The following is a 12,187-nucleotide window of genomic DNA, read 5'->3' as shown; positions in this document are numbered from 1 at the left end:
TCTTCTGACCATGGAGGACCATTCCCAGGGATCAATCCATGAATAATCAATCTTCAATCTGCTTGATTGTTGTTGTTGTTGGCATTATGTTTCTGGTATGGCTATATGTTACAGATGTTGTACTTGATGGCAACACCCATGGCAAGGCTCTCAATATGTTGAAAATTAAGAAGTACGCAGGAGATTAGTTCAGAAAGTGCGTACCCGCAGGTACACCGTGAAGGGACCACGGCCTGATACGTAGGTCAGCCGTTCAGGAGGTGTGTACCCCCAGTGCACACATTTCAAGGCAGAGAAAAGCACACGTGGGGTTTCTTATGTTTAACCTTTGGTATTTAGCCGACGGTTTTGTGTTATTATGGTGTCGGCCCGTGGTATTAATCCATGATTTAAGGAAGAGCTTTCCTATATAAAGCAAAGGAGATCATTTGGCTTATGCATGTTTTGGGTTGAATATCTTATGAGGGCTAGATCTGAAATATTATGATCTCTTGGGAGTATGTCTAGATCTAAATAAGGCGAATCTACTGATGGATTGAGATCTCTTCGGCGCATGTTCAGATCTGTAGATCTGACTGTCTGGGTTAATTCTGAAGTCTTGAAATCATCTATGCCTGAAGGTACGTAGGTACAGTGAAAGAAAAGTGCGTACATACGCAGGAACGAAGCGTTTCAGGTGCGCCGGTACGCAGGCACAGAAGGGTTGCAGGTGCGGAGGTCCGCAGGCAGTTCAATGGATACAGTGCGTATGTAAGCAGGCGAGCAGTTGAGCAGGGTGCGTACGTAAGCAGGTGAGCAGTTGAGCAGGGTGCGTACGTAAGCAGGCGAGCAGTTGAGCAGGGTGCGTACAGTAAGCAGGCAGTACATGGGTGAAGCTGCTTACTTCTCTTAAAATCTTTGTTTATCATTGCTGTGTTCTGGGTTTGTTACACTAAAAAATGTCACCTTGACTACTTACAGTTAGTATGGCTCCAATCAACAAGTCATGCTACCCTCTTAGGCAAGTCTCATGCCTCTGTTATCCATCTCAAACTCAAAGAAGAGAGAAAGTCTTGTAAAAATCATGTTTATCTCTGGGGTCGCAGGTTCTCTCTAGCCTTACCTGCGGGGACGCTGACCATGTTCACAAAATCCGCGTCCATAGACGCTCTGTATGTTAAGGGACAGGTGCGTCCCTCTGTAAAAGGCAAAATGCGCGAGTTTTATCTTGAAAAAGTTACTTGTGGTTACTTCTAGAACATTCTAGAGGTCGGTTTGATGAAATGGATGCGCCTCCAGTTGGTTCATGTATCTCTATTAAGGGGGAACTTATCCCATCAATAAGGGAGCTATCCCACCCATAGAGGGGGATGATCCCATTGATAGTGGACCTGAATAACCTCTTTACAGCACTATAAATGAAGGCATTGAGCCAGAAGGAGAAGAGGTTGGAGCTATACATTTTCTTTGGGTAAATGCTGCAGGATTTAGGTCTTCCATTAGAGCCTTTGTGAGGAGAGATTGTCTTCACTTGATTCTACTTGGGAGAGGGTGAGCTTTGTCAAAGTAGAGGAAAACCCTTGATGGACCCTGGGAGGAACTTGCACAACACCAAGGCCAGGTTGTAAGAGTTTCTTTGTTTCGTTATTAATACAAACTGGTTTATTTTTCTCAATAGCTTGTGTTAATGAGTTATTTCATGTGTTCCTTGGTCTGCATGTTGAATATATGTTTTATTATATGAAATGCAAGTGCTTGGTAATTGTTTGATTGTTTGTGGTTGCAGGAATTGACTTGAAGGAGGAGCTCATCCGGATCGTCAAGAACGGACTTCAACAACAGCGTTTTGGAATAAGGTAAGCCTAAACACTTGTAGTTTTCATGTTGTAAAAGGTGTATTTAGAGAAAGATCACTCCATTTTGTCTTGTTTGTCATTAGAATGTCTTAGACTTCTAGGAAGGTCAGTCGTGTCCGCACCCTTGACAGATTCCGTGTGACAAATTGGCGACTCCACTGGGGAATCCATTAATGAGAGAGTCTTTTCCTTTATATGAACTTTGCTTTGAGAAAATCATTTTTATTTTCTGGTTTTTGACTGTGAGAATTAGTATTTGGGTGGCTTAGCTGTAGCTTTAGTTGGCTTTAGTTTTTCTTCCTTTTTCCAGAAAGACGCAGTCTCTGTGTGCTGCACAGTGCGTCCTTGGACGCGCTGTTGTCGACTGCACAGTGCGGGGCCGCACCTGTGACAACTGCTGGCCTGCGTCTTCCTGTAAAAGTTAAGAAAATTCCATTTTTGCTTTAAATTACTTTTAGATTTTGTTTTTTCTTAGTGTTTTCTGCCCAGATCCTTTAGTACCCTGTCAAGAATTCTCACCTGAACTCGTTTTGTGAGCTTTGAGTGTTTTAGTGGTTTTCAACGAAGTTTAGACCTAGGGTTTGATTTTTGGAAAGGCTTTGTAGTGACTTTGAGCTTAGAAAGTTGTCCAGCCTTAGATATCTCTGGTTAGTCAACCTTCTTAGAAGTTGAGCCTGCCGTAAAGTCTCCTTGTTTGAGCAACTTGTCATTTGAGTTGTTTTGGGTCAAATTTCGAATTGCTTGTTTTTAAAGTATTGATTTCCATTTTCAAAAAGGACAAAAAGATTAGAATTTTGTTTTGACTAGTTTTTGGTTCTGCAATAAGCTAGTCCTTGATTTGATTGTGATCAAGTAAAACACCTTAGAAATAATCATTGTTAGTTTTGGCCTCGTTAAGATTGCTTAGAGTAAATTTGCCTTTAGTTTGCTTATGAGTGCATTTTCATAGATTTTAAGAGTTGTTAAGATTGATTTTTGGTTATATTAGATTTATTTGCTTTATTAAAAGAAAAATACAAAAACATCTTCTTAAAAGTCTTGTTTCAAGTAGCTTTTTGTTTTCAAAAGAAGAAAAGAGTTTTTTCGTGCATGTAAAGAGAAGTTATGTTTTTATGCTTGGAAAAGAAAAACGAATTGTTTCTTTGATTGTCTTCAATTAAGAAGTTGCTTTTATAAAGATTGCATTCTCTCAACTTTTTAGTTAAGCAATTCATCGAAAAAGTAAAGTAGTGGATAAATCATTTTAGGTGCATTTTGTAGTGGTTTCGAGTCGAGTCAACACACCACTAGTTTCACTTCCATCACCTTTTGACTTAAGAAACAACCTTAAAAGTAACGCTTAAATTAAAATCAATCTAGTAATCTTTATTTTTCTAGGGCTCTGAAGCACCAACATAGCTTAGGCTAGGGTCTTGGAGTAGGTGAGTACTTAACTCTCCAAGACTACAAAACCAAACAGATAGTCTATCTTGAGTAGAACAAATCCAATTGTTTCAGTTACATTCTGGGAAAGCTCCTCTTAAAGGAGAAACACGAGCTCGTGTCCGAACCAGTGAGGGGATCATTCCTCCCTCGTTGGGAACGACGCCAGGCAGTACGTATTACAAACGGTAAACCTCGGATTAACCATTGTCGAGGAGCCAGGGGTCACTTATCGGTAAACCTTGGATTGTTGTCAAGGAGCCGGTAAGGGGATTGGAGCTTGCTACTCTGCCCTTGCGTGCTGTCGGAGTTTAGACTGTTCCCCCAGGTGTAATTGTTGTGATTGGTAACCTTAGTGGCCATAATATCTAGGATTCTACCCAAGGTGACGGTGGAGGGAAGGTCCCACTGTACCTGGAGCAGACGTCGGTTATACTCACTTGGATTTTCTGGGGGGTTCGCTTCACTTCGAGACGGTTAAAGTGGAGGAACTTGGTCCAGTCTATTCATTAAGCAGGTTGCCGGGGTAACTGTTCCACCCACTATTTCTGTACTGAATCCTGCGAGGTTGGGCCTAATCACCAACTAGCGCTTTTGGTCCGGAAGACTACTGTTTGTGTGTGGTTTGACGCTCTAGATTATTTAGGCGTGTGCTTCAAATTTGATTGGTTCTTTAGAAGACTTTAGGTGGTTTGATTTGAAATTTTTTACTTTGATTTCGTGTGTTGTAGTTAAAATCTTTAATTGTGGCGGAATTACCGAGACAGTCCCGTAGACTTCGGGGCAAGTCTCCTGAGATTGTTACCGGGATAGATTTGTTAAGAAAACTCCGTAAATCGCGGGGTGAATCTCCTGAAAACATTCCGGGTCATTTAGAAGGGTTAAAGGTCCTTGTAACTCCTCCTAGTGGCAGTAGAGTAGGTTCACCTGAAGAAGGAGAATCTTCTTTGGTAGTCCATCCAGATTACCAAAGATTAGAAACAGGTTACAATCCCGAAGCTGTTACAGTTTCCGAGCTTGCTGGTAGTTTTTCATCTGCCAGTGAAACAGGCGAAGAACCTGAAATTTCAGAACCTGTTACTCCAACTCCTAGTGTTCCTGATTCACCAAGAATAGAAAGAATTATCACCGAAAATCTTCCTGTTGGATTAATTGCTATAGAAGAACTTGTTCCAGAGGAAGAAATAGGCGTTTCTGATTCTGAAGATCTAATTACCCTTGATCTAAGGGAGCGTGAATCCATCTTTTACAGTCCTCCTAGAAGTGAATCTTGGTACCTTGCATTAACCAATTTTTTAGACAACTCAGTAGGTTTTTCTACACCTCGTACTCCGGTTCCACCTAGAGGAATTCATTCTCCTGTAAATATGTCTGGTCAGTCATCTGTGTTTTCACAAAGTCCTGAATCATTTTTACATGGCGGTCCTTCTGTTCCTACTGGGTATCAGTCACTTTCTGGTACCTTTGCGGGAGCATCTCCTCAACCTGTTGATCATGGGTTATTAGTTGGAAACAGTGGTAATGTACCATTGAGTATAGGTGAAGTTTATATGATGTCAGGTTCAACTCCCATTAACCAACCTCAAGGTGGCCAATTACCGCCTGGGGGGCAACCTTCGTTAATGCCTGGGGGGCAACCTCAAGGTACTTCATTTGTGACTGGGGGGCAACCTCAAGGGTATCAACCCCAAGGGTATCAACCCCAGCCTCAATATGTACCCCAAAGTCAACCTCAGTATCAGTATCAACCTCAAGGATGGCAACCTCAAGGATGGCAACCCCAAGGGTATCAACCCCAAGGGTATCAACCTCAAGGATACCAACCTCAAGGTCAAGGTCAACCCCAGTATTCGTATTTACCTCAAGGTTATCAACCTACGGGTCAATACCCTGGTCAAGGTTATCAACCACCTCAAGGGCAATCATATGGGACTACACCTTACAGTTATCAACCCTATCCTCAATACGGCTATGGATCTCAGTATCCTCAACCTGTTACGAGTCAATACCCTGGAATGTTAACATGGGATCCGTCACAGGGTCAACAGATGTCGCAACCAAGTATACAGTCGGTACCTCAAGCAGGACAACCTGCAGTTCCTGGTCCACCCCAGCAACCGCAACCTGTCCAGTCAAGTGTTCAGACCCCTGTAACTTCTGTAGTTACTCAGCCGCCAATTGCACCGAGTACTCCACCTCACACGGCTGCAGCAACTACCGCTTCATCTACCATGCTTACATCTGGAGTATCGGCAGCTCCGGTTTCTACTGTCCCTGTAACCGTTCCTCAGACATCTGTACCGTTGTCTGGACCCACGGTTCAAACCACAGTCCAGATGCCTGCAGGTCAACCTGGTACAAGTACGGTTGTTACTACTCAACCTCAATTTGTTCAACCTCCGTACCAGGGACAGTATCAACCTGGGCAAGCTGCCCAACAACCGGTTTACCAGTATCAACCGTATCCTGGGTACAATTATCAACCACCTCAACAACCCCAGTACGGTCCGGTTAATCCTGGTTTTCCAGGAGGATATAATATCCCCAATGCGAATCCTGTTCCTAGTTATCCTGGATATCCTCCTCCTGGGGCTGGTATTGTGACTCAGAGTTTTAGAGATCCTAACCGGCAGTTACCATTTATTGCGACTTTAGATTTACCCGACTTGACGCGCCTAACGAACGATCCAATTCAATATCTTCCGTTCTGGCCGCCAATGCCAAATAAGTTGCCCAGCGATATACCCAAGTTCGAAGGTAAGTCTGGAGAGGATCCGTCTAATCACGTGATGACTTACCACCTCTGGTGTGCATCAAATTCCATCTCAGATGATTCTATCCGCTTACGTCTTTTCCAGCGTACACTCATTGGTCTCGCAGCCAAGTGGTACATTGAGTTGCCACGGGCTTCTTTTTACAACTTTAGCCAGTTAGCTACTTCATTCTTAACTCATTTTCAGTTACCAGTCAGATACGATAATGGTACGGAATTATTAACTTCGCTAAAACAATCGACATCCACGTACATTTCTGATCACATCCATGAGTGGAGACGTCGAAGGAGATTAGTGAAAGTTTTTATCCCGGACCAAATTTTAGCTGAATGGTTTGTAAAATCATTATTACCAAGAATTACTGAAGATGTAGCTAAGGCCGGCGTAGTTACTGAGGAGCAAGTCATTGCTCAGGCACAATACCTTGACTTAGTTTACACTCAGTCGGGTACGTTACACGAGAAAATTCCGGATCTTCCAAAGTCAAACCAAATCGCTGCTGCTCCTTCGGGATCTCATGCCGCTGATGGTATGATCGGTATCGTGACTACGAAGAGTAAGAAGAAGTCTTCCAAGACCTCCAATACTCCAATTATCACTTTGCCTGATTCTCCGACAGGAGAGTCTTCTCCTCCTGAACTTACCGCCGACATTCACGCTGTAGAGTCATCTACGGCCAAATCCAAAAACGGTGGAAAGAAGAAAGGAAAGAAGAAGGCTAAAGCAGACAAGGCTCCAAAGGAGAAAACGGAAAAGTCGGAAACCAATGACGAAAAGCGCAAACCTCGTTATCCTTGTCTCATTTGTGAAGAAGATCATTTTACGAGAGACTGCCCTCATCGGGCCGAGGTAGTGAAAATAGTTAAAGGTTCTCCGACTCCTGCTGTGTTAAAGAATCCATTCCCCGAGCAGGAAAATAAGATGATAGGTTCTTCTTCGAATGCCAGTGAAGAACCCATTTTGATGATGTCTCATGTCAGGATTGCGACTCGATCGCAAGATTATGGTAGTAAGGCTCCTGTTGATGGTAAAGAAGCAGAATCTTCTAACTCTAACCCATCAACCTCAGCTCCTGGTTCCGATCCACTACAGATCGAAAAACCTAACCCAGACTTAGTGATTAAGCCGCCCGCCAAGGGTGTACTTCGAAGGTCTGCTTTCAATCCACATGCGAGAGCAGCCCAGAATTACAACATTGTTGAAGACTTAGCTGTTTCACCTTCAGCAATGTCGGCACTCGAAGTGCTGCAATCATGTCCAGCGCAACGAAAATTGCTTTTGTCGGCTATTGGAGCTGTCGATGTTCAGGACCCGAACCTAATGATCTTTGATCTAGAAAGTAGTACACCGCGTCTCCCCCATCAAATGGCTTTCCAAATTCCAGTGATAGTCAAAAACAGGCCTATTCATCGGACTGTGATTGATGAGGGAGCTTCTACGTGTATTATGTCGATTCAATGTTGGAGATCGCTTGGTTCTCCTTCGTTGAACCAATCCCCCACCATCCTTAAGGCCTTTGATGGCCGTGGGTTCCGTCCGTTTGGTATTCTACAAGAATTGCCTATAGGGGTCGAAGGTAAAACCGTTAGTCTGGATGTGGAAGTGGTTGATGCCCCTCTAGACTACAACCTTCTTTTGGGTCGAAGTTGGTCATATGCTATGACAGCGGTCGTTTCATCGGTCTTCAGAGTCATTAAGTTTCCACATAACGGTAAGATCGTGACTATTGATCAGCTGACATACTTTTCATCCGACCCAACCTCTTTAGAAACTATCCAGCATGTTGGTAAAACGACAATCCCTTATAGGGACATTGGTGTAGGTTTAGTTAAGGATTCCGGTTTACTGGGAACTTTTCCTCTCCCTCCACTCAATGCAGACCCTTCGTTCGCAACAATTCATATGATCACGTCAGAAAACATTATTTATGATGATCCTTGGTATGTTCCCTCTGACTCTGAGCTAGACTCACTCGGTGATGTTATGCCGTTGAGTCCGTATGAGATTGCTTATGAAGCTCTTATGTCTTTTACCGACTTTCATTCAACCGACCAAATGAATGTGGTCAGTGAAGAGTCACTTTTCACCTCACCCTTAGAACGGATAACGTTTCCCGAAGAAGTGTCATCTGACGAACAACTTCGCGAAATCCTAAGTGTAGATGATCTACCATGGGACGATCTCCATCACAGATCTTCGTTTTTACCTAAGGATGATGCTTTGAAAATGATTTTTCATCTATCTTTACCGCTGAATATGTCAAAGACGCTCAGGATCCAACGAAACATTCTGATTCAGAGCTGAATTTAGGGAATATTTCTCGTACTATTCCCATTGATATTTCAGTGAAGCCCGGAATCAAGGAGAACATTCATATAGGTGCCGCATGTACTGACGAAGAAATTGAAACTTACAAGGCCCTATTCCAAGAATTCCGCGACGTGTTTGCCTGGTCCTACGAAGAAATGCCAGGAATCGATCCTGCCATTGTTGTTCATGAAATCAAAACCTACCCGGATGCTAAACCCATTCGGCAACGGTTGCGTCAGATTCACCCTCGAAAAGCAGCTGCAATCAAAGCCGAAGTCGAAAAGCTGTTGAAAGCAGGTTTCATTTATCCGATCCCGTTAACGGATTGGGTATCGAATATTGTTCCCGTCAATAAAAAACAAGGAACAATAAGAATCTGTATCGATTATAGGGATATCAATCGAGCTTGTCCAAAAGACAACTATCCTACGCCTTATATCGATCAAATTATTGATGATTGTGCCGGAAGTGAGATGTTTTCCTTCATGGATGGTTTCTCAGGGTATAATCAAATCAATATTCTACCTGCCGATCAACCAAAAACGGCATTCATTTGTCCATGGGGGACATTTGCTTATTGCAAATTACCTTTTGGCCTTAAGAATGCCGGTGCTACTTTTCAACGGGCCATGTCTTATGCATTTCATGACATCAAGCACATTGTGCAACCCTATCTCGATGATTTGCCTGCTCATTCTTTACACCGAGCTGATCACCTTGTCCATTTACGAGCAATCTTTATGAGGTGTAGGCATTATCGAATTCGGTTGAATCCCCACAAGTGTGTTTTCTGTATAGAAACAGGTCGATTGCTGGGATTTGTTGTTTCCAAAACCGGCATTCGCGTCGATCCCTCGAAAGTCGAGGCTATCATCCAATTGCCTCCTCCTTCGAGTTTGCGCCAACTCCAAAGTTTGCAAGGGAAAGCAAACTTTTTACGCCGATTCATCCCTAACTACGCCGAGGTCACTAAAGGTTTTACACGGTTGTTGAAACAGAACGTACAATTCTTTTGGGACGAGATTGCTCAACAATCTTTTGATGCACTGAAACACGCGTTGACCCATGCACCGTTATTGCATCCTCCCAACTACAACCAGGACTACTTCTTATACCTCGCAGCTTCGCATTCCACCATTGGAATGGTGTTAGTTCAAGAAGATGAATTCAAGGCAGAGCATGTGATATATTACCTTAGCAGAACCTTAAATCCAACTGAGTTAAAATATTCGCATGTGGAGAAATTGGCCCTGGCAGCCGTTCAAGCTGTCCAGCGTTTTCGTCACTACATTCTTCTCCGCAAAACTACTGTTATTTCGGATTGCAACCCTATGATTTATATCTTGACAAAACAACTGCTAGGGGGCAAGTACTCTAAATGGATCGTCATCCTGCAAGAGTTCGACTTGGAGTTTGAGAAGTCCAAGTCTAAGAAATCTTTAGTCTTCGCGGAATTGATGTGTGATTTCCCGAGTGCTGACACAGAGACTGTGGCAGAGGAGTCCATTGCGGACGAATCTTTGTTTCTTATTAGCACTGTAGATCCGTGGTATGGGGATATAATCATCTATCTCCAAACCCAAACCTTTCGGCCTGAAGCTTCCAAGGAAAACCGTCGAAAAATTCGGTTTCAATCCCAGCAATACAGAATTATTGGAGATACACTTTATCGCCTGGGGGCAGACTTAGTTTTTCGACGTTGTTTAACTCACGATGAGGCTGAGAGAGTTTTGAATGATTGTCACTCTGGAGCATGTGGCGGTCATATGTCTGGGTATGCCACAGCTCAGAAGGTGTTGCGCGCTGGCTATTTCTGGCCGTCTATGTTTAAAGATTGTATCCTTGCCGTCAGAAAATGCCACAACTGTCAAGTGTTTGATCGCAAGATGCGCGCTCCACCTGCTCCTCTCCACCCTATAATTGCCGCTGGTCCATTCGCCAAATGGGGCATTGACTTTATTACTTGTAACCCTCACTCGGCCGGGGGGCATGCGTATATCATCCTTGCGGTTGATTATTTTACTAAGTGGGCCGAGGCGATGCCTACATTCGACGCAAGCGGCAAGACAGCTGCACTTTTCGTATTCAATCATATCATAACTAGGTTTGGTGTCCCACAAGCAATCATTACGGACCATGGAAGCCATTTTCGAAATGTCATGATGACTGAACTTACAAGCCAGCTTGGTTTGCGCCACGATAGCTCTACACCTTATTATCCGCAAGCCAACGGTTTGGTTGAGTCAATCAACAAAGTTCTAGTCGTCATGATTCGACGGATCATTGGTATCCATCGAACGAATTGGCATAACATGTTATTTTCGGCACTATGGGCATATCGAACTTCAGTGAAAAATTCAACAGGTTTCACCCCTTTTCAGCTAGTTTATGGCTTAGAAGCTGTGTTACCTATTGAGTGCGAAATCCCATCACTTCAAATGGCTGTCGAATTACTTCCAGCTACTTCCGAAGAGGAGAAACGGTTGTTATACTTAGCTAAATTAGATGAGACTCGACGTGACGCTACTTTAGCTATCGAGACTCACGCGAAACGAATGAAAGCTCAGTACGATAAAAATGTAACCCCTCGAAGTTTTTCGGAAGGAGACCTAGTACTATTATATGATCAAGCAAACGATAAGCTAGGTGCTGGAAAATTCGTTCCCATGTGGCATGGGCCCTACATTGTAAAGCGAAAGCTAGCAAAAGGGGCTTATGAGTTAGTTGATTTTGATGGGGACTCTTTGGGCAAACCCAGAAATGGACTTTACCTAAAGAGGTATTATGCTTAAAATGGTGGATGGAGAAATTTTTAGATAGGTTAGATTTCCTTTCTAGCTAGCAAGTGTGTTAGTTTAGTCAGTGTGCTTAGCTTAGCAAGTGTGGTTTTTCGTCATTATTTTGGCTCATCTTGGTTTTACTCTTGATATTGTAGATGTCGACGCCTCTCCAAACATACATTGGATTTGCTGATGGTGCTTGTCGTAGTACACGGAATATCTCTTCCGCAGCTTGGGTTATCTATTCGCCCTCTGACGAGTTAGTTTCTATGCATGGGGTAAGCCTCGGTCAAACAACGAATAACATTGCAGAATACAGTGCAGTGGTTGAATTATTATCCGAATCTATTTCATTTGGAATTCGACGTTTGATAGTGAGGTTAGATTCTGAACTTGTTGTATTACAGCTTAATAGAGTTTATGCCATTAGAAATCCTGTGTTATTAAGGTTGTTTTTGAGAGTGCGTCTCTTGGAACGTGAATTTGATTACATTGAATATCAACATATTCCAAGGTCTTTGAATACATTAGCAGATGCAATTGCTTCTCAAGTGTTGGACAGACATTTATAATAATCATGCAAGTAAATTTAAAGACATTTCATCATACATGTTAAACAAGATAAGCCGATAATAGTGATATATAGATATAGATAGAAGTGTGTCCAAAAATATATACATCGTCTTCGATCATAGGTTTAACACACCTTATGATCGGCAAAATGATAGTGCAAAAAGTCAAAAATGTCACATGTGACTACAAAAGTGACTAGTCAATCACTGGTGGTGCTCTCTGTACGACACCACTGCGCGGGCTATCTTGCGCAGAAATCTCCTAAACGGTCCAGGGACTGCAACCACGAAGCGCTGAAGCCTCATTGGAATGTCATCCATAGTAGTCTCAGGTATATCTGCCGTGAGACGCTCTAGATCATGCTCCAAATCGGCTAGTACTTCTGCTGTCGCATCCTGTAAGGCCGGTGCCGGTGCAGCTGGATGTCGTCTGTCGTAAGGCCGGAGATTGGCTGGACGCTGTGGTCCAACATCTGCATTTTTAAAATTTTACT

Source organism: Pinus tabuliformis, chromosome 1_2 (genome assembly GCF_031772625.1).
Source record: "Pinus tabuliformis cultivar Carrire ecotype Pingquan chromosome 1_2, CPIR1, whole genome shotgun sequence".
NCBI lineage: Eukaryota > Viridiplantae > Streptophyta > Pinopsida > Pinales > Pinaceae > Pinus > Pinus tabuliformis.
Note: the sequence above shows the minus strand (reverse complement) of the source record.